This window comes from Mesocricetus auratus, unplaced genomic scaffold (genome assembly GCF_017639785.1).
Source record: "Mesocricetus auratus isolate SY011 unplaced genomic scaffold, BCM_Maur_2.0 Super-Scaffold_100011, whole genome shotgun sequence".
NCBI lineage: Eukaryota > Metazoa > Chordata > Mammalia > Rodentia > Cricetidae > Mesocricetus > Mesocricetus auratus.
In genome coordinates, this window is record NW_024429195.1 from 8,293,868 (window position 1) to 8,314,937 (window position 21,070).

Genomic DNA, 21,070 nt, shown 5'->3' on the forward strand with positions numbered 1-21,070 from the left:
CACACACACACCTTTATTATCCCATGTTTTCCACATACCTGGTGTTTAGAAGGTGAAGTTTCTGGGATAAATGCTATACCCCAAAGGATACTAGGAACATGGATATAAACTGACCTCTTTGGAACTAACTGGAATTTACATTACAGCACACTGACTTTGTGTTTCCTTCATGCAGGATATAGGGTCTTTAGGAAAATGTTGTTATAAATGCTCCTTGGCCTCACATTGCAAAGGAGATGCAAATGCGATGAGTCTTATCTGTCCTGGAGCCTGGACAGGCAGCTCTGTGGTTGGAAGGTTCGCTCCATCCCAAGTTTAGCCAGTTTCTTCCCAGGGATGGTTCTGCTTGAACTACTCTTACTTGAAGAGTCAGCACCCGTGGGAGCTCTCTCGGTTGTTCCTAGAGTCTGTCCATATTTGTTTCCTTCAGAGTACTTTACCACAGCTTTTGCAATGATCTTAATTGCTGGCATGTTTCTTTTATTGACGATCCTTACTACAAGAACATAAGTCGGCTTAGAGAAGCCACATTCTCAAGCATATCCTGAGAGCTGAAGAAAGTATTTGAGCCTCAAAAAACTTTTACTGTATGAATCATATATATTAATATTATTTAAGGCACAAGATAAGATATGTATACAAATTTATAAGCAGCTGGGTCAAATTTAATACGTATAAGATATATATTATCAAACTTTCTAAAAGTAGTCATTATTTTTATAATGATTTTTATCTGAGCCTTAGCAAGTTAGTCCCCATACCAACAGTCTTCACAAAATACTTCCCAGATTGTCCAGTTTTGCAACACCAGGGCAGGCCCTGAGCTGCTCTGAGCTCATTGCTAAGATGGTGCTGTGCCAGCGGGATCTTCTGGCAACTTTCTGCCTGTAAAGTTCCCTTCAGGTTTACACTCTTAGAAATCTGGCCTCAAATGGAATTGTGGTTTTTAAAAAGACGATTGAAGTGGCCTTGTTAAACCCAAGAGTTTTGTGGCCTCCATGTCGTCAGACAACTGATAATTCTACATTATTTGACAAACACTATGTTTTCTTTCCGCATTGCTACTCTGAAAATGTCTTAGTTTCCAGGTATTTTTCAAATTTTATGATGCATCTTATAAGATTAGGTGAATATCTCCTCATAGCCTGACACTTAAAAAAAATAAGTCCAAGCTAGAAAAGGGATTTTTGAAAACTGTAGCCATTTATAGATGCTAAATGTCTGAGACTATCTACAATTAGATTCAACCTAATTTAAGTGTGTGCGTATGTAAGAAAACATCACACAGGGTCTAGGGAGATGTCTCAGTAAAGAGCCTGCCATTTACCTTTCTGATTTTTATCCACAGCGCCCACATAAAAAGTGGAGGTCTCTGGTGCGCCTCTGTAGTCCCAGTGCTACAGGGTGGAGGCGGTGGGTCCCTGAGGCTCATCGCTATTCTAGCCAGCCATTGAGCTCCCATTTCAAGGAGATAGCCTGTCTCAAAAGGATAAGGAGGAGGGCACCTGAGAAAGACACCTAACATCAAATGCTGGCTTTACACACTTATATGCCCACGCATCTATGTAAACACACACACACACACACACACACACACACGCACACGCACGTGCACACACACACGCGCATGTACACGTGCATATACACAAGTAAAACTGCATGGTATTTTGCTAGCATACACAATTTCATATATCAGTTACAATACTGATTAAAAGTAAAGAGGAAAAGATGGTGCCTTTGGCTCCATCTTGAGTTGTGTTGGATCTTTCAAATCCTGTCAGTGCCCCAGTCCTTAGCAAAAGACTTGAGAATTTTCAACAAACTGCATGTTTTTTAGCTTCCAATCTGTAAGAGAAAACGTCTTCATAAATAAAGCACTCCACATCCACTTTTGGCTAAGGGACGTGTCCCTCCTGTGAGGACATTCGCAGAGCTGTGCTCACTATGTGAATGAGGTGTATGACCCTTCATCGTGGCAGTCCTTGATTTTCCCGCTCATAATGATAACGCTTACGCCAGACAGCCACTGCTAAGGAACCAGCCCGATAAAATCCTAGCGTTTCACCTTTGTTCTACGCGCAGTCTTAAATACCACACTGTAGAAGGCTATCTAGGGACATGAAAAATGGCGACTTAGCGGAAAAGGTAAGATGTAAGCACACAGACGGAATAATAGGTTTTAAAGGAAGCAGCCTTTAAAAACGATATAAAAATACATTTTGTGGCCTGGGAGAGAGGCCCCAGTGATTCAGCACCCCGGCTGCTCTTGCAGAGGACCAGAGATCAATGCCCAGCACAGACACAGCGGCTGATAACCTATCTAACTCCAGTTCCAGAGGATCTGGCACCCTGTGATGGCCTCCACAAACACCTGTGCCTGTGGTACACAGACGGACATACATGCGGCCAAAACATCCAAACACACACACACAAAGGCAAACAGGTCTTCCAAACCATAGTCATCCGGGCAATGGTGCTTCATAAATTATGAAGGCGCCGGCAATGTACTCATTTGCTGACGCCGTGAAGGCTGCCGGTAAAATGAGATGCTCTTCACATCCGGTTTTCCTGTTAGCTTTCAACTCCTCCCTTTAAGCACCACCATCCACTCCCCTTGCCATGACCTTTTGCCTTAGCGTCACTGGCTCACGTGTCACAAAGTGGCCTCTTGGAAATGCTCAGATACAGCGTTCTGATGCGATGGCCGCTTGTTAGGAGCACCTGGCGCTTCAGGTCTCCAGCAGCGGGCAGGGGCGAGAAGGTTGGTTTCTAGCGGTACACCCATCACCAACCTTCCTAAGAATCCAAACAAGCTGAACGTCCTACGTTTCCTATCGGCCTAATTTGTGAGTTTAAAGCGACAGACACAGTTTTAAGCACTATCCGGCTTTTTTAGGAAGTAGAAAAAAAACAAAAAACAAAAAGAAATAAATTTACAATTTTATCCTGCATTTCATCGACTGTCACAGTGTCTGGTGGAGACTGACTAGTGGAAACAATCTCTGTGACTACATTTCTACATTCCTACATTTCTACATGTCTTAGGAGTGAAACTTCTGATGGACTTTTCTCTGGTCTTTAAATACGTATTTTCTATATTTACAGTGTCCTGAGAAGAGTGAGGAAATGACTTTTTCCAGAATGCTGGGGAAGGCACGCTGAGTGTCCCGCACATATAAAAAGCCCAATTTCTCTCCTCAGATGTCAGCACCCGCTACTGATATTGCCAGAGGTAATGAAGTCCTTTGTCACTGACCCGAGAATCACATGACTTTCGCCAGCTCCATATAAAACTATGGCAAGCTGATATGTTCAGGTAGGAGCGGGTCATATTTCAGCTCTCCTACAGGCCTGTTAGAGTAACTGCCCACAAACAAGCAACGAAAAGGTCGTTGACTTCATTAGTTTAAAAATGTTTAAGGGCTCGACACTGTTTTGAATAACCAACTGCGATCAGAAAATACGCAGGACTTGTGTTGGCAAAGGGTTGTTTCCCAACACTTTTTCATGAAAGTACCAGTGTGTGTTAGGCAGCCAGTGTTTATTTTAGATACCGGTGTTGACTTTGAAAAGCTGGCAGCAGTGTGCTTGGGCTTGGCTAAACACTGAGTTGTATGATGGGAACCAATTATTTATTTAAGCATTACCTAGTCGCGTAGGACTGCAGACTTTGGATAGCTGCTGCCTGCTCCTGTTTCAGGGGCCATCATGGCGGAGGCTAAAGTTTTAGCACACGGTGCTCTTTTCCTAAAAGCAGGAGCTAATCATCTGCAGAGTGATGTTTTCACCCAGAACACAAAGGTCTGGGTTCAGCACTTGAGTTTTCTAGTTGCTTCAGAGATGCATTTGATGTTCTCTGTGCTTTAGAATGCCTAACCAACCCGCGCCTTGGAGCCCTTCACTCTGAAGCAGCATCCAGCCCTTTGTGTGTGACAGATGGCCAAGCTGTCACATGCTGCCTTCCTGCTAATCATGACTCCAAGAGCTTGGGCACAGGCTGGTGCCAGGTAGCTGGAGAGGCAAGAGCAAAACAGTCCCCAAAGTGGACACAAGATTTAAGGGCAATCAGCCTTTGTACTACTTACCTTATAAACTGTGCGGTATGTCAGGAGGGAAAACGGGACGGGGCCCAGGGAAGCAAATTTGCCTCTAGGCCTGTCACTTTTTCTGTGAGGCCCTGCAAACCTTCGGACCCCTCTGAGTATTCCTTTTCCCAATTACAAAGTAGTGACAATGAATAATACCTTCTCTACCCATGTGGTAACATTGTTTCAAGCATCAAATCAGGTAGTCCAGCTCTGGTTACTAGATAAGACAGTCACTTAACAAAAGTGCTTTTTATATGCCTGGTGTTGGTGGTGCACGCCTTTAATCCTAGCACTGGGGAGGCAGAGGCAGGCGGATCTCTGTGAGTTCGAGGCCAGCCTGGCCTACAGAGTGAGCTCCAGGACAGTCTCCAAAACAATACAGAGAAACCCTGTCTCGAAAAACCAAAAAAAAAAAAAAGTGCTTTTATGCTGATAAATTTAGATGGTCTGTGGAAACCATGAAGCTATACATTAAGAAAGTTATTATTAATAAAGAGTGTATCTACTACCCAACCTCTTTTTGAGAAAAAAATGTTACTCCAAGGAATAAATAAATGCATCCCTGAATGCTATGCAAATGCTACTGAAATTTGAAGTCTTGGCAAAATTGACTCATTTTTTTTGAACACTTTTTGAGTGATAATCTGGATCATAATAATTGAAACCTAAACAGACACAGAACTTGTTCTTTCTTTTTGTCCCCTTAGACTTTTCTTAAAGGAGTTAAAAATCTGGGAACTACCCCTGACCTAATTTGCCACAGGAAGACCCTGTGCTGAATGAAGAAGGCCATGCATCTGTTGTTTGTCTGTTTGTCTCTTCTGAATCATCTGAGGAGGGACTTGTGACCTCCGGGTGCTGGGCCCTGTGTCTGTACTGAGGTGACTAAAAGCAATGTGTCTGGACGCAGAGTGGGAAGAATGAACAAAACACACTCATTTTGTTTTTTATTAAGTAGAATAGTACTGCGATGTTAAGAGAGGTTTCCATGGCAGGGTGGAATGAGGCTTGCAAATCTGTACTCATGGAGGTAAGAATTCACTGACTCACCACAGGAGAGAGAGTAACAGCTATTCAGTTTTTAACACATATATGGAGAGATTTTTATTTTCTTTTTAATTTGGTTCTAATTCTCAAATTTGACACATTTAGCCTCATGTAAGATTCCTATGATGTTGAAGGAAGTAAAAGCAGAAAAACCACCAGGGAGCAATTCTTAAAGCCTTCCCAGCTTCACTTCTGTGTGGTCCGTGAAGAGTTCACTGCCTTCATAATCACTCCTCCCATATTATTATGAGATAAACTTTCGCATAATGGGCCTATGTCCTGACCAGAAGATAAAGTGGTAAATTATTTACAAAATGATATATTATCTCAAATTGTGACTCACTTGTAATTAGTTATTGATTGATATTTTTATAATACCAAGGCTTCCATATGTGTTTCATGTACTAAGGATATGATGGCTTTCTGAACCACTCTGTAAATGGCAGATTGCTTTCACTGAAAATCTGACTCTGCTTTGTATTACACAGCATATCCATAGCTCCTCTATAGCACATAGCCTGTCCATATGTCCTGAGGATTACCTTTGATCACCTATATGCATTTGAAAAAATAGAATAACAAAGGCATCCAAGGGCTTTCTAAATAGTATCCAAACAGATACAAATGAAAGGGATCCTCATGGCCAGTCACCTCAATTTAGTTGAAAAAAAGAATGGTGGATAGTGAAATTTACATATCCTGTGTTTCCTATCATAATGTTTATTACTTCATCTGTTACATAAGGACAGCAATAACAGTGGAAAATGAATTTATGATAAAGTATGGTTCATAGTACCCACACATAAGCCTCAAGGATCTGTATCTTCTGATATACTAATTCACTTTTTTAAAACATGAATATGAAACACTGCTGTTGTTGTTTTTCTCCTGGAAACTACAATGTTAACATAGTTTTATGGTGGGAAAAACTAAGCATACACAAATATAGAAATAGCATGAGAAAACCCCACATCCTTATCATGTGACTCCAACAAATGTTAACACGCAGACACTTTTGTCACGTATTTTCCACACAAAACTACTTCAATATGTGTTGTTTCCCTTGTTTTGTTTTGAGACATTGTCTCTTCTTGTAGCCCATGCTGGTCTGGAACTTGCCAAGGCCTAGTCTGAGCACACATCCTTCTACTTCCTAAATACTAGGTTTGGAGATATGCAGAGTGATGTTTCAATGTATATTCTTTAAAATGTGCATAAGCCTTAAGCTAATACTCATTTTTACAATGGACTACGATTTCAATATTAGGAAAGATTGTCAGGCCATTAAGACTTAATTACTACCCTAAGCACTAAAGTTTAAATACTCACTTCAAAGCAGAAGGTCCAAGGTAAGACTCAATGCTTGAAAATTATAATTTAATAAGAAAATATCTTGCATTTGTCTTGCTGACAGACTCATTGGAACAACTAGCAAATGCTATGTGAGGATCTAAATTCATAATTGAGAGAAACATTAGAACAGTGGTTCTCAACCTTCCTAATATTTCGACTCTTTGATACAGTTGCTCATGCTATGAGCAACTAACCATAGAATTATTTTTGCTGTTATTTCATAACTGTAATTTTGCTACTGTTATGAATAATAGTGTCAACATCTGTGTTTTCTGATAGTCTTAGGTGATGTCTGTTAAAGGGTTCTTTGACCCCCCAAAAGGGTCATAACACACAGGTTGAGAACCACTGTGTCAGAAATTCATAAAATCAAGAAACAGAGTTTTCTTCTTTATCCAAGCCCAGGGACTGCCTGGGCTTTGTAGTTAGGAACGCTTTCCTTGAGTACATGGCCTTCACCTCCACTGGCAGAATTGAAACCAACCTTTCCACACGTAGGCCGAGCTTCCTTTATTTCCAGTTGGGAGATTGAAACAGTAAACCATGAATTAATTGTCCCTCACGAATGTGAGTTCATGCTACATACAGGCGTTAATCCTTTAAAATGGCCAGGTAGGAAAGGGAGGAAAGATGGAACCAAGAAAGAAGTGAGGCAGGGATTCTCTTCTGGCTACTTTTATGTCAACTTGAAACAATCTAAAGGTGTCAGAGAGGCAGGAACCTCAACTGAGAAAATGCCTCCACTAGACCTGGCTGTACGCAAATTTGTGGGGGCATTTGTTATTAGTGATTGATGTGAAAGGGCCCAGACCATTGTCAATGGGTCACCTCTGAGCTAGTGGTCCTAGGTTCTATACAAAAGTAGACTGGGCAAGTCAGGGGATCAACCCAGTAAGCAGCACCCTTCCATGGCTTCTGCATCAGCTCCTGCCTCCAGGTTCCTACCCTGTGTGAGTTTCTGTCCTGACTTCCTTCAGTTATGGACTACAATGTGGAAGTATAACCAAAATAAACCCTTTGCCACCTAAGTTGCTTTGGTCACAGTGTTTCATCACAGCAATGGTAACTCTAACTAAGACTGAAATTGGTACCAGGAGTGGGGTGTTGCTGTGACAGACCTACCTATGATGTTTTTGGGAGGACTGTGGACTTTGGGTTAGAAAAACCATTGAGTGCTGAGAGCTCAGTGAGATATTATGTATGGGCTTAGAGTGTTAATGGCATCCCAGATGATGGAGGCCCTGTCTGTGAAGATCCTGAGGGAAGCATGAGAGTCACCTAAAGACTCTATTAAGGATGTTGCAACATTTGAATTAAAAATTGGTGGTTCTGATTAACTGGAGCTTAGGAATCAGCTATGACTAACAAGATACCAGAACTGCTAAAGTGAAACCTTTGCTTTGCTGGGATAATTAATGCTGGCCATTTGGAGGTAAGAAATTAGTGATGATTAAGGAGAGACCAGCATCATTGAGATGGAATATTCTGGGAAGTGTTTCCTCAGAGTCAGCATGCAGAAGCTCATGCTCATCACAGTTTGCAACTGCATCTTATTACTTAACCTGATAATCAGTATATTTTCAAACCTCAATAATTTGAGGTTTTAAAATTTATTTGGTATCTATATTTCCATATAAATATTATTTTGAAATTATAATATGTGCATCTTATGTTATGCATTCAAATATACTGCCACACAAAGGCATGTAACTATTACTTGGCTATTGTGGGGTCCCCAGTATAAATAAAACACTTTAAAAAAGGACTTTGAAGAGACATTCATAGAAAATATGCCCTGGGAACAAAACTCTTTGCACATTTCTTATAAGGCAAAGAGAAGAGCTGGAGACTTGAGACAGTCTTACTATGTAACTCAGGCTGTAATAAATAGTCCCTGATGATGTTCCTTTTCATTTCTGGAGAAATGAGTAATTGTTTAAAGCATACAGAGAAGGTTATATGGTTCCTGTGGTGATTCCTAAAACATGAGAGGCTTTGGGGGTGGGGGAAGGAGAAGGATATATTATCTGCACGCCGCAGTCAGCCAAGGGTCAGAGTTCACCTTGAGGAAGACGCTCTGCATTGCGTCCAGAAAGACATCTGTTTTCCTGCGAAAAGTCATGGCCTGCACCGACCTCTACGCTACCACTCAGCCATAGCTAATCAAATCGTGTATGAAGTGATTTCATAATAAAATTTTCAACTGGCAAGCACTAAATCATATGTCAGATATGCTCACAAGAAGAAATCTCTCTGCTAATGCATGTTGATTCTCAGGAAAAAAAACCATTGTGACTCTTATTGGGGCATAGATATGAAGTGTTAGATGTGACATTCCACCTGTGTATAATGGGTATTCCAAAGTACAAAGGGGAGTTTAGAAATCAACGAGGTAAGTTTCACAGGGGTATATAGAGCATAGTATACAGAAGCGGGCAGAAAAATGTGTGGTATACACATATATACCCCGTGACTTGTATGTTTACAGCCATGAAACCCTGTGGTTTGGGGAGCTGAACAGTTTTCATGACTTCCTCAAATATTTTCCTGGAGTGATCATCCTCCTGGAATGTTCTTCCTGCTAGCATTTTTTTGACACCTTGGTATCTTTGAAGCTATCACTGCCTTGTACAAACTTCCTCTGACTTTGCTTCTAGACCAAGCCCAGGTTTAATTGCCCCTCTTTACAAATAATGCCCTGTTTCTGCTCTCACACGGGACACCTATTTCTTTCCAACCACAATTCAACGTGTTACCCTGGGCTGTGAACATTTCCAAGACTGGAAATGTAATCTTGAGTAACAAGCAAAATAACAATTCCTCAAGATTTTCTGCAGAATTAATTTAGTAGAAGCGAGTGAAGCCAGCCATTAAGAGGGAGACAATATGTCTCAGGCCACACGATAACCGATGGGCGTGTAAGGAAGGGTGGGGAGGCTAACTGGCACCAGCCAGTCTCATGTCCAATGTTGATAGCAGATTGTGTGTGTATGTGTGTGTGTGTGTGTGTGTGTCCATGAAAGTAGTGGTAGCGCAGGATAGTGGGTATTATATCTGTGTATAAATATTTTCAATGTGGCCGTTGTGAAGACCAACTTGCTTTTTATGGTGTATAAATGTTAACAGGTCTCTAAATTGAAAACAACGCATACTTTTGCTCATTTGACTGCAGAAAATTCAGTCTGAGCCTAGGTTCACTCAAATCTCTCCTGGTAAATGGGATGGCAAGCTTGTGAGAACCTATCAGTGATGCGCCTGTGTGCTAGATTTCTGAGGTACTAGACAGGTCATATATCCCAATAGACCTGCGATGCTTGTTGCGGTGATGCCCTTCTCCACCACATCCAGGTTCTCAGAGACCAAACCTCACTGCCTCGGAAGTGCTGGCAGGTGGGTGCTGACTCGCCGAAGCATACCCTAAGACCATTCCAGGTGCGGAAACTTTAGGGGCCCCGTCTTCTCAGAAACCTGCCAGATTCCGGTGCCCAGTCCCGCCTGCTAGCCCAAGCGAAAACAACTCCCTCTTGGAATTGGTAGAATCTGTGCCTGGAGTCGCAGCATCTGGACGTCTCTGCCCTCTTCTGGGGAGCGCGGTCTGAATGGCTTTAACACTGAATGCCTTAAGTGGCAGCTGGACTGGAAATGTCTGCTGGTTATTTCCTAATACTTCACCATGACAGGGCCGGGGAGACGGTTCCGCTGGTAAAGCGTTTGCTGTGGAGCGGGAGCACCTGAATTTGGATCCCAGCACCACCACCACCACCAAAAAAAAAAAAAAAAAAAAAAAAAAAAGCGAGCTAGGGAGTCTGTAATCCCGGCACTGCAATCCCAGTGGTGAGGCACAGGTGGATCCCTGGAGCTCCTTGGCCAGCTAAGCTAACCAAATCCGAGAGACCCTCTTTTTAAAGACAAGGTGAAGTATGATTGAGAATGACACACAGCATTGTCCTCCGACGTTTACATGCATGCATAGACCCGTCCCCACGTGCACACAAAAGCGAATTCATTGCATAGTTTTTTCACATATAGCTGGAGCTTTTATCCTGCTCTCTCTCAACCGTAGCCTCCTGAATCTAGTGGCAGCTTGAGTTTCTCTGCCTCCAAAGCCACAGTCTCTGCAGCATGGAGATTCTCAGTCTTGGCCATTGTCCCAGCTTTCTATATCCCGTCCAAGATTCAAAACCAAACCAAACCCCACGTTCTCACATAAAAACAAGTCAGAAGTTGGTTTCTATTGAGAACTCAAGCGTGTCCCATGAGCGTACTATAAAAATATCATTATATTTCCATTTTATATGGTCTGTTCATGTGTGTTCCTATGACAACACCCTATAGTGTTGTGTATCACACAAGAAACTTTAGCCTCTAAGAAAATATCAAGCTTCCTTCCAGGTGCTAAACTGCATGTAAGCAGTGTCTGTGCTTATTATAAAGCTGCTAACATTTACAAATTTGTTTTGCAACTTGAATAAGTGTGATGTTACTTATAATTTCATATTTCAAATATGTATTTTAGATCACAGAGGACACCACTTATATGGTGGTAAAACTCAACTCTGTTTCAAAAACAGCGTGAGACCTGAAGGGAGTTCGAAAAGTGGAAACATTTTAGTGGTCTACTAACATAATATTTGTGTCCCTTACAAAAGATAGTAATTAGGCTATGCTTACAGCTCAAGACTAAAACTGTATCCTTTGTATGGGTAAAGCTCCATTTTAGAATAAATGTATTGTGCTGAGTATGGTGACGCATGCTTTTAATCATAGCACTCGGAAGGCAGAAGCAAGTGGATCTTTGTGATTTTATGGCAGCCTGGTCTATATAGTGTGTTCCAGGACAGGCTGAACTACACAGAGAGACCTGTTTCAAAACTAATATTTGAGACAAAAGTGCAGAACGTATGACTCTTACTTGGTTCCCTCAAGTGTCCAAAAGAATTGCTCAAGGCAACATACCCTCAAGGGTAAATAGTGGCTCTTATGTGTTGGGGATAACCAACAGTTGCCTAATTGGGATTAAGGCCTACTCAATAAGAGGGAGTTCATGACTGGTACTGTAAAGATAGACAGTTACCCGTGGCTGGTGAGGACATGGATCCTAGAGGATACCCTACTACTGTCACTCTCCCAAATCACTGAAAATTGTAGTTGCATTCTAAATATGTATCTTTATGCCCACAGGGATGTGTAGTTCTCACCCATCAAAGAAATTTCTCCTTGCATCAGCTGGGGAATTATTACAGAGTTCCACAACTGGTCAAAGTGTAGAGAACAGTCCCAACTGACACATCTTGCAACACAACGATCAGCTCCCTAACAGTTGGGGAACATCTTGGGAGAGGAAGAAGAAAGCTTGTAAGAGCCAAAGGACCAAGGTATCCGGTGTGAAATAGTGTCTTTCAAAAATATTGTTGCCTGAATAAAACCTGCACAATGACAACACTAGTTGACATTCCAATATAAATGGGGGAAACCTCACAAGGTCCCATCCCTAGGTAGGAAGCTACAAGCAATTAATTGTTCCTGAGAGAGGAAGAGTGAATTTCTCCAAGGACCAGTTCCCTGACAGGTTATACAATTCAAAATAGTCATCCCTAAGTAAATAACATAGAAAACACTGCAAATGTTCTCAGCAGTGTGTGTGTGTGTGTAACCTTATATATTCTGTTCAAACATTAAATCAATTAAATCTACCACTTGAAATTTTATTACTGGGTTGTATCTAGGCAATGAATGTTTGCGTGTGTGTGTGTATACATGATATATATATAAATATATATATAAATCATATATATACCATATATATAAGGTCATGAATTTGAGAGAGAATTGGGAGCATGGCAGAAATTGAGGGGGAGGGAGAGGTAGAAATGATGTAAATACATATATGAAATTATCAAATATATAAATAAATTCATGAAAATAAGGAATAGTGCCATCAGTCAGTACCATGTTGGTTGTAAGGACCTATGAGTCAAAAAGTAGGGATAGGACAGAGTGTGCTTGCGTTGGTTTTGAATAGACAAAGATTTACTCTTGGAATAGAAAACACTGGCAAGGTGAAGGAGAGAAAAAGCCAAGGAACTTGGGAGAGTTTTCACTAGGGATTCAGAGTTGAAAGCTGCCATAGTAGAGCCTTCTTGACTTTACTACTGAGTGGGCTGAAGTCCAAAAAAGAAAGGGGGGATATGAATATAAAAGGTATTGTCTAGAAAGTTGTTTTAAAGTGGTAGGTTTTATCCATTAACATTACAACAGAGTGTACAAGGTTTAAACTAAAAAGGACCTACAACTAAATAGCAAGATTTCACAATGGGTTAAATAATTGCTGTGATTTCAGGGTACAAATGGACACTAATGCCGTTTGACACATCTGCAGTAATTGTGGCGTGACATAAAATACCTGTGACTTTTACTGGTAGGCATGTGTTAATACTGTTGTGGTTTCTGCCTACTTCTTGCAGATACATGTCACTTTGTGTTAAAGAATTCTACTTTATTTCTATGCCTTTTCCCAAATCTTCAAACATCCCTGTGGAGTAAGTTCTTAGACATGTTTTGAATCAGCAAGAGTGAACATATTTATAATTGAATGTGTACTGCCAGGGGTTCAGAAAAATGTAGTCATCCCAGCCTTGAATGAGGGTGTGTTTGGTAGTGTAGTCTTTGCCAGTCTGGGAGGTGGAATACTATTATGGTGTGAGTTTTCCTTTGTGTTGACCTCATTGCAAGGAAACCAGCCGTTTTCGTGTATTTAATCGCTGTTTTCCTTTCTGTGTGCTGGGTCCCCTTGTTCTTTGCCCTTTTGTTCCTTATGCTGTTGTCCTGTAAACGCCAGGGAACCTGAGCCAGGGAGCCCTCAGGTAAACAGCACCCCCTGGAGTTGGCAGTGCAGAGGCCCAGATGCTGGGCCCATGAGCTCTTCCACTGCCATCCATTAAGTTTTCTCAATCCGGTTTCTTTCTTTGATTTTTTTAACCACCTGAATAGACAAAAACAGAATCTAGAACCCTAAGTAGACTTCTTTCTTGGGTAACAACCCTGGTTAAGAAAACATCGAAAAGAATTCACAACAAACTGCTAATTACAGTCATTTCTGACAGAGAGAATGTCATGGGAAGGGTATGAAAAGAATCTTTAATGACTTTTTGAAATATGTATTGATGTGTGACTTATATGCAATAAAGAAAATAGGTATGCATGATAAAATTAAAGAGGAATATAAAAAAACAGCACAAGGATTCCCTTTCCTACCTCTTTTCAACATATGAATTACAGTTAGTAAATGACCACTCCTCCTTCAACTTGCATAGTGCGTTGAAATATCTTTCCCAAAGGAAACCACCAGAACCTCTTAGAGAAGTGACTGACTGCAGGTGAGGACAGGCATGTACAAGGGGAGCCCACTATCCTAAGTGGCCAGAAACCCTCAGAGATGAAGACAGGGTCAGAAAAGTTCTCAACCTGAAGAGAATCCCACAGTCAGGGAAACCTGTTTAACAGCCTGAAAGATGCTACAAACTCACGGCATTCTGATAATACTCAACAAAATGAAAATTAACTGGTCATACTGAAGAACAGACTTATTAATTTGAAAATTAATAAATCAATAAGAAGTGTCTATTTTCTTTCTACCTCCCCCTTTCTCCTATTCTTTCCTTTTTCTTACTTTTTGCAGTACTGGGCACCAAATCCAAGGTATTATGTACACATGCTAGGCAAGCGATATACGATTGAACAGCATCCCAACTCTAGGCTATAACAATTGTCCTAATCTTCTTGAAAGATGTGTCCTTGTTTGCCAAAAAAATACATGAAAATGAGTTCTCTTCATAAAATGTAGTCCAGCAAATGAATGAAGATAATGTAATAAAATGTGCCATTTGTCATTTTGAAGATGTCTTGACAGTAATCACTACAGATGCAAGTATTTTTGGAGCAAAACAATTAGTCAGGCTGGAGATGCTGCCTAAAAAAGAACAAAATCCCATGGACAAAGTTGTCTTGCCAAAATATGAGAGAGAGAGGAAACAGGAGGGGAAGGGGGAGGGAGAGAGAGAGAAAGAGAGAGAGAGAGAGAGAGAGAGAGAGAGAGACAGAGAGACAGAGAGAGAGACAGAGAGAGAGACAGAGAGAGACAGAGAGAGAGACAGAGAGAGAGACAGAGAGAGAACTAAAATTAGGTGAAGGCCCCAGGTTCAACAACCTATTTGTAGGAAATACAAACATTAGACAATAACGTAGGATTCCAGACTATAGGCTTCTTCAATGAAGAGACTGGAAGGGGACACGGTTGTAGAGGGTGACCTTGAAGAACATATCAACTGATCATAATATTCAGACCTTATCTGAACCTGCATGCAAGCCTACAAACCTATAAATAAAAGGAAAACGATGCTTTTAACATTTAGAAGATGATGAGAAATGTGAACACTGAAAATTTAATGATGATTAAAATTGTCGCAGGCCACTCCATCCAGGTAGATCCTGCAGATCTTCTTTTCTTAGCTGCCCTGTCTATACTCCCCAGTTCCCTGGGCCCTCCCTGGGAAGCCACAGGCCTCTCTGGCCAGGGAGGCAGGTGTGCTGACTGCAGACCCTCACTTCCTCCTCCATTGCCCCAAGTCCAGTTCATAGCGTCGTCTTCCCAGCTCTGCAGCACAGCGTGGGCAGGAGCCTTACCAACCTTATTTCACCCCCCACCTCCCTCTCAGCACTAGCGGATTTGTCCCAGCCCCCAACATCAGTAGCACTCCCTTTGAAACTCAGGCCAGTCTTGTCAGGGAATCAGGAAGGCTAACTAATACACCTTCCCTTCCTCCTCAGCTTGTCCAAACTCAATCCAGGACTCTCATTCCCAGCTCTATAGCAGACCACCTGCTGAAGCTTCCCCTTGCTCTCATCTCCAGGGGACTACCCTCCTGACCTCCCTCCTGCAACAAGTTGCCTTATCCTAGTCCCCAACTCACGGGCCACTCAGGCCAGGGAGGCAGGTAGGCTTTCCCCTCTCCTTCTGCTCCTTCAAATCAAATCCCCCAGTCTCATCTCCAGCTCTGCAACCCCCTCCACCCCTGCCCCCATCTCCAATGGACACTATATATCTTTGGCTCCTAACCTCTCTCCTATCCTCAGCTTGTCACCCACCCCAACTCTAACAGGCACTCCCTGGGAACCTACACCTCTGGGAACCCACAGGCCACTCTGGCCAGGGAGTAGGTAGGCTAAGTGCAGATTTCCAGTCTCCAAGTTTCATATCCAACTCTGCAGCAGGACACCCATTGCAGCTTCCCTACCCCCACCCCAAACCCATCTCCAGTGAATCACACACAACTTTCCTTCTAAATATGTTTCCACACCCATTGCTTTGTCCCAGCCTCCAACTCCAGCAGGCACTACTCGAGGGCATGTAGCCCACTCCTGCAAGCAAAGCAGGTAAACTAAACTAACTTCAGATCCTCAGCTCTCTCTTCGTTCTTCCAAGTCCAGTCCCTCAGTCTTGTGCCCAGTTCTACAGCAGACCTTTTGCTGTGGCCTTACCTCAGTCTGTGCCACCAAACTCAGGGGACTCTTCTGAGGCCCCTCCACCACGCTGACCTTACAAAAGTCTCAAGTCCCAATACCCAGACACACATTTTGCCTGAACCCCCAGTGCACACTCCACAGTTATCAGGACCCTGGAAGATCTTCCTATAGGCAACACACAGCTACCCCACTCTCCTAAGAACCAGAAAGGAAACATGAATCAAGGAACAAAACATTCGCCCAAGGCCAGATATCAGCAGCTATAATTATAGTCTTCCCAACCCCAGATACCTAGACATCAACTTAAGAACACAATCCATAACAGCCAGGACAAAAATGTCTCCACTAGAGCCCAGCAACCCTACCACAACAGGTCCAGAATATCCCAATATAGATGAAGCACAAGAAAAAGGCCTTAAATATGGAATGAACAAAGAAATCAGTAAAAAAAACACATAGCAGAAGGAAATAAATAGAACTTCAAAACATGAAAAGGGAAATAAAATCAATTAAAACAAAAGAAAACTGAAGAAATCTGGAGATGGAAAATTGTAGGAATTGAAGAGGAACCACACAGGCAAGCTTCACCAACAGAATACAAGAGGCTAGAAGACAGAATCAGGGGCATTGAAGAAATGATAGAAGAAATGGATACTCAAGTTAAAGAATATGTTAAATCTAAAAAAACCCTGGAACAAAACATTCAGAAAATCTGGGACATTATGAAAAAGATCAAAAGACCAAGTAATAGAAATAGAGGAAGAAGAAAAATACATAAGTCAAAGGCATAGAAAATATTTTCAACAAAACCACAGAAGAAAATTTTCCTAACTTAAAGAGGGTGATGTCTACCAAAGTACAAGAAGGATACAAAACAAAAAACAAATAGACTGGATCAAAAAAAAGTCCCCTTAACACCTAATAATCAAAACAGTAAACCTATAGAACAAGGAAAGAATATTAAAAGCTGCAAGAGATTAGGGCATCCTGTTCTAAAGGGAGAGTTCGAGGACAGCCAGGGCTGTTGCAGAGAGAAACTCTATCTCAAAGAATCAAAACAAAACAAAACAAAACAAAAAACTGCAAAAGAGAAAGACTAAGTTACATGCAAAGGCAGACCTTTTAGATGACACCTGACTTCTCAATGGAGACTCCACAAGCCAGAAAGACCTGAACAGATGTGCTTCAGATTGTAAGAGACTACAAATGCTAATCATGACTACTGTACCCAGCAAAACTTTCAACCAACACCGATGGAGAAAATAAGGCATTTTATGGTAAAACTAAATTTAAGCAATGTGTGTCTACAGATATAGTCATACAGGTTCTTGAAGGTTAAACTCCAACCTAAAGAGGTTAACTACATCTAAGAAAACACAGGATATAAATAATCCCAAACCAGCAAAGTTAAGAGAAGAGCAAGCATGCATGCAAGTGCACGCACACACACACACACACACACACACACACACACACACACACACCACCACCACCACCACCACCACCATCATCATCAACAACAACAGTAAAAACAACCAAATAACAGAAATCAACAATCATTGGTCATTGATATTTTTCAAAATCAATTGTCTCACTTTCTGAATAGAATGACAGAATGGATGTGAAAACAGAATCCATCCTTCTGTGAATCCAAGAAACACACCTTAACATCAAGGACAGACATCACTTCAGGGTTAAAGGACGGAAAAAGATATTCTAAGCAAATGGGCTCAAGAAACAATATGGTATAGCCATTTTAATATGTGACAAAATAGACTTCAAATTAAACTAACCAGAAAATATAGCAAAGCACACTACAAACTCATAAAAGGAAAACCCAACAAGATGACATTTCAATTCTTAGCATCTATGCTACAACCACAAGGGCATCCAAGTTTGTAAAAGAAATACTACTGTAGCTTAAATCTCATACTGACTGATATTGTGAGTCTTAAGTACCCCACTCTCTCCAATAGATAAGTCATCCAGGCAAAAACTAAACAGAAATGCTGTAGCTAACAGATGTTATAAACCAAATGGACCTAACAGGTATTAACAGACCATTTCACCCCAAACCAAAAGAATATATCTTCTTATCAGCATCTCAAGGAACTTTGTTCAAAATTGACCACCTACTTAAACACAAAACAAACCTCAACAGATACAAGAAAATCGAAATAGCATGCTGCATCCTATCTGGCCACCACATATTAAAGCTAGATGTCAACAATATCAGAAACCATGGGAAACTTACAAACCCACAGAAACTGAAAAACACTCTGTTAAATGAAAAATGAGTCAAGACAGAAATTAAGAAAGAAATCAAATTAACATGAATACACAACATACCCAAACTTTGGTATACAAAGAAGGTTGCTCTAAGAGGCAAGTTCATAGCACTAAGAGCTTACAAAAATTTGGAGAGATCTCACACTAGCAACTCAACTGAACACCTGAACAGTCTAGAACAAAAAGCAGAAATCACACCCAAAAAGAGTAGACGGCAAGAAATAATCAAACTCAAGGCTGAAATCAATAAAATAGAAGCAACAATACCAACACCAACAACAAAAGCAAACAATTCAAAGAATCAATGAAACAAAGAGTTGGTTGTTTAAGAAAACCAATAATATTGACAAACACTTATTCCAAGTTAAATAAAAAGTAGAAAAGAAGATAAAATGAATAAAATTAGAAATAAAAAGGGGACATACAACTGACATTTAAGAAATTTAGACAACCATAAGGGCATATTAAAAAAAAAACTATACTCCACAAAATTGGAAAATCTGAAAGAAATAGATAATTTTCAATACTCATAACTTATCAAACTTAAATCAAGATGAGAAAAGCAATTTAAACATATCTAAATAGGAGCAATAATTAAAAGTCTTCCAACCAAAACCAGCCCAGGCTCAGATGGTTTTAGTAGAGAATTTACCAGACTTAAAAAAAAACTAATGCCAATATTCCTTAAGTTATTCCCCAAAGTAGAAACAGAAGGTACATTGCCCAATTCATTTCTTGAGACCTCAGATTACCCTGATACCCAAACAACATAAAGACCTAACAAAGAAAGAGAGTTATAGCCCAATTTTTCTTATGAACATAGTTTCAAAAACACTCAATACAATATTGCAATTCAAATCTAAGAACACATTGAGAAGATCATCCACCATGATGCTCAGGCTTCATTACAGAGATGCAGGTATGGTTCAACATATAAAAATAAATAGATACAATTCAGCATATAAACAAAATAAAAGACAAAACCACATGGTCATCTCCGTAGTTGTGGAAATGGCCTTTGACACAATCCAACACTCCTTTATAATAAAAGTCCTGGAGAGATTAGGGATAAAAGCAACATACCTCACCATAAAAAGGCAGTTTATAGCAAGCTCATGGTCAGTATCAACTTAAATGGAGAGACACTCAAAGCAATTCCACTCAAATCAGGAACAAGACAAGGTTGTCCATTTTCTCCTTATCTATTCAATATAGTATTTGAAGTCTTAGCTAGAGCAATAAGACAACTAAAGGAGATCAATGAACACAAATTAGAAATGAAGTCAAATTATTTGTGTTTGTAGATGATTGGATAATATACATAAGCGACATGAAAAATTCCACAAGAAAACTCCTACAGCTGATAAACACTTTCAGTAAAGTATCTGGATACAAAATTAACTAAAAATATCAGTAGCCCTCCTATAAAAAAATAGCAAACTGTCTGAGAAAGAAATTATGGAAACAACACCTTTCACAATAACCTCAAATTATATATGTATATATATATGTATATATCTTGGGGGTGTATGTAACCAAGCAAATGAAAAAATCACATGATAAAAACTTTGTGTATTTGGAAAAAGAACTTGAAGGTTTCAGAACATGGGAAGATCTCCCAGGATCATGGATTGGTAGGATTAACAAAGTAAAAATGCCCTTCTTAACCAAAGGCAGCCTACAGATTTAATGCAATTTCCATTAAAATTCCAGCATAATTTTTCACAGACTTTGAAAGGACAATATTCAGCTTCGTATCGAAAAACAAAAAACCCAGGATAGCTAAAACAATCTTGAGTAACAAGAGGACAGATGGAGATGTCACCATTGCTGATTTCAAGTTGCACTCTAAGTCTATAGCAATAAACACATCGTGGTATTGGAAGAGAAACAGACATGTTGAACAATGGAACTGAATTGAAGAACCAGACATAAATACACACAACTATAAAGACAAAAATTTTGATAAATAAGTCAGAAAGACAAACAAAAAAGAGAGAAAGAAAGAAAGAAAAGAAAGACAGCGTCTTGAACAAACAGTGCTGGTCAAACTGGATATCTGCATGTAGAAGAGTGCAGATAGACCCATACTTACCAGATTGCACAAAACTCAACTCCAAATGGATCAAAGACCTCAACATAAAACCAGATACAGTGAACCAGGTAGAAGAGAAAGCAGAAAATAGCTTAGGATTCCTTGGCACAGGAAAGGACTTTCTAATCAGAACATCCTCAGTATAGGCATCAAGGTCAACAATTAATAAATGAGACTTCATGAAACTGAGAAACTTATGTCTGGCAAAGGACATGGTCATTTGGACAAAGTAGCAGCCTACAAATGGGAAAAAAAGATTTTCACCAATTCCACATCCAATAGAGGGCTAATATCAGAATATATAAAGAACTCAAGAAATTTGCTATCAAGAAAACAATCCAATTAAAAAATGGAGTACAGATCTAAGTAGAATTCTCAATAAAGGAAACTCAAATGGTTGAAAAACATTTAAATATTCACCATCCTTAGCGATCAGGAAAATGCAAATTAATTCATTGAGATTTTCATCTTACACCTGTCAGAATGGCTAAGATCAACAGAACAACAAATGACAGCTCATGAGGTAAGGAAGTAAGAGTAACACTCCTTGGTGGTAGGAGTGGAAACTCTTGCAGCCACCATGGAAATCAGTGTGACAGTTCCTCAGAAAGATGGGAATCTACATACTTTAAGCCATAACATTCTTGGGCATATACCCAAAGGCTTCGTCATCCTA

At 40.4% G+C, this 21,070-nt stretch overlaps 1 long non-coding RNA gene across 3 annotated transcripts; it reads left to right on the forward strand.

Annotated features, from left to right (window-relative positions):
• The first annotated feature begins 2,057 nt into the window (after positions 1–2,057).
• On the forward strand, positions 2,058–5,001 carry LOC121143049. 3 transcript variants are annotated; one of them, XR_005880179.1, is made up of 3 exons: positions 2,058–2,145; positions 3,202–3,316; positions 4,796–5,001. It is a non-coding gene; the product is annotated as an uncharacterized LOC121143049 (long non-coding RNA). The 3 variants fall into 3 exon arrangements; XR_005880181.1 differs by lacking the exon at positions 2,058–2,145 and adding an exon at positions 2,709–2,846 and having other exon boundaries at positions 3,106–3,316; XR_005880180.1 differs by lacking the exon at positions 2,058–2,145 and adding an exon at positions 2,709–2,846.
• Positions 5,002–21,070: the final 16,069 nt, after the last annotated feature.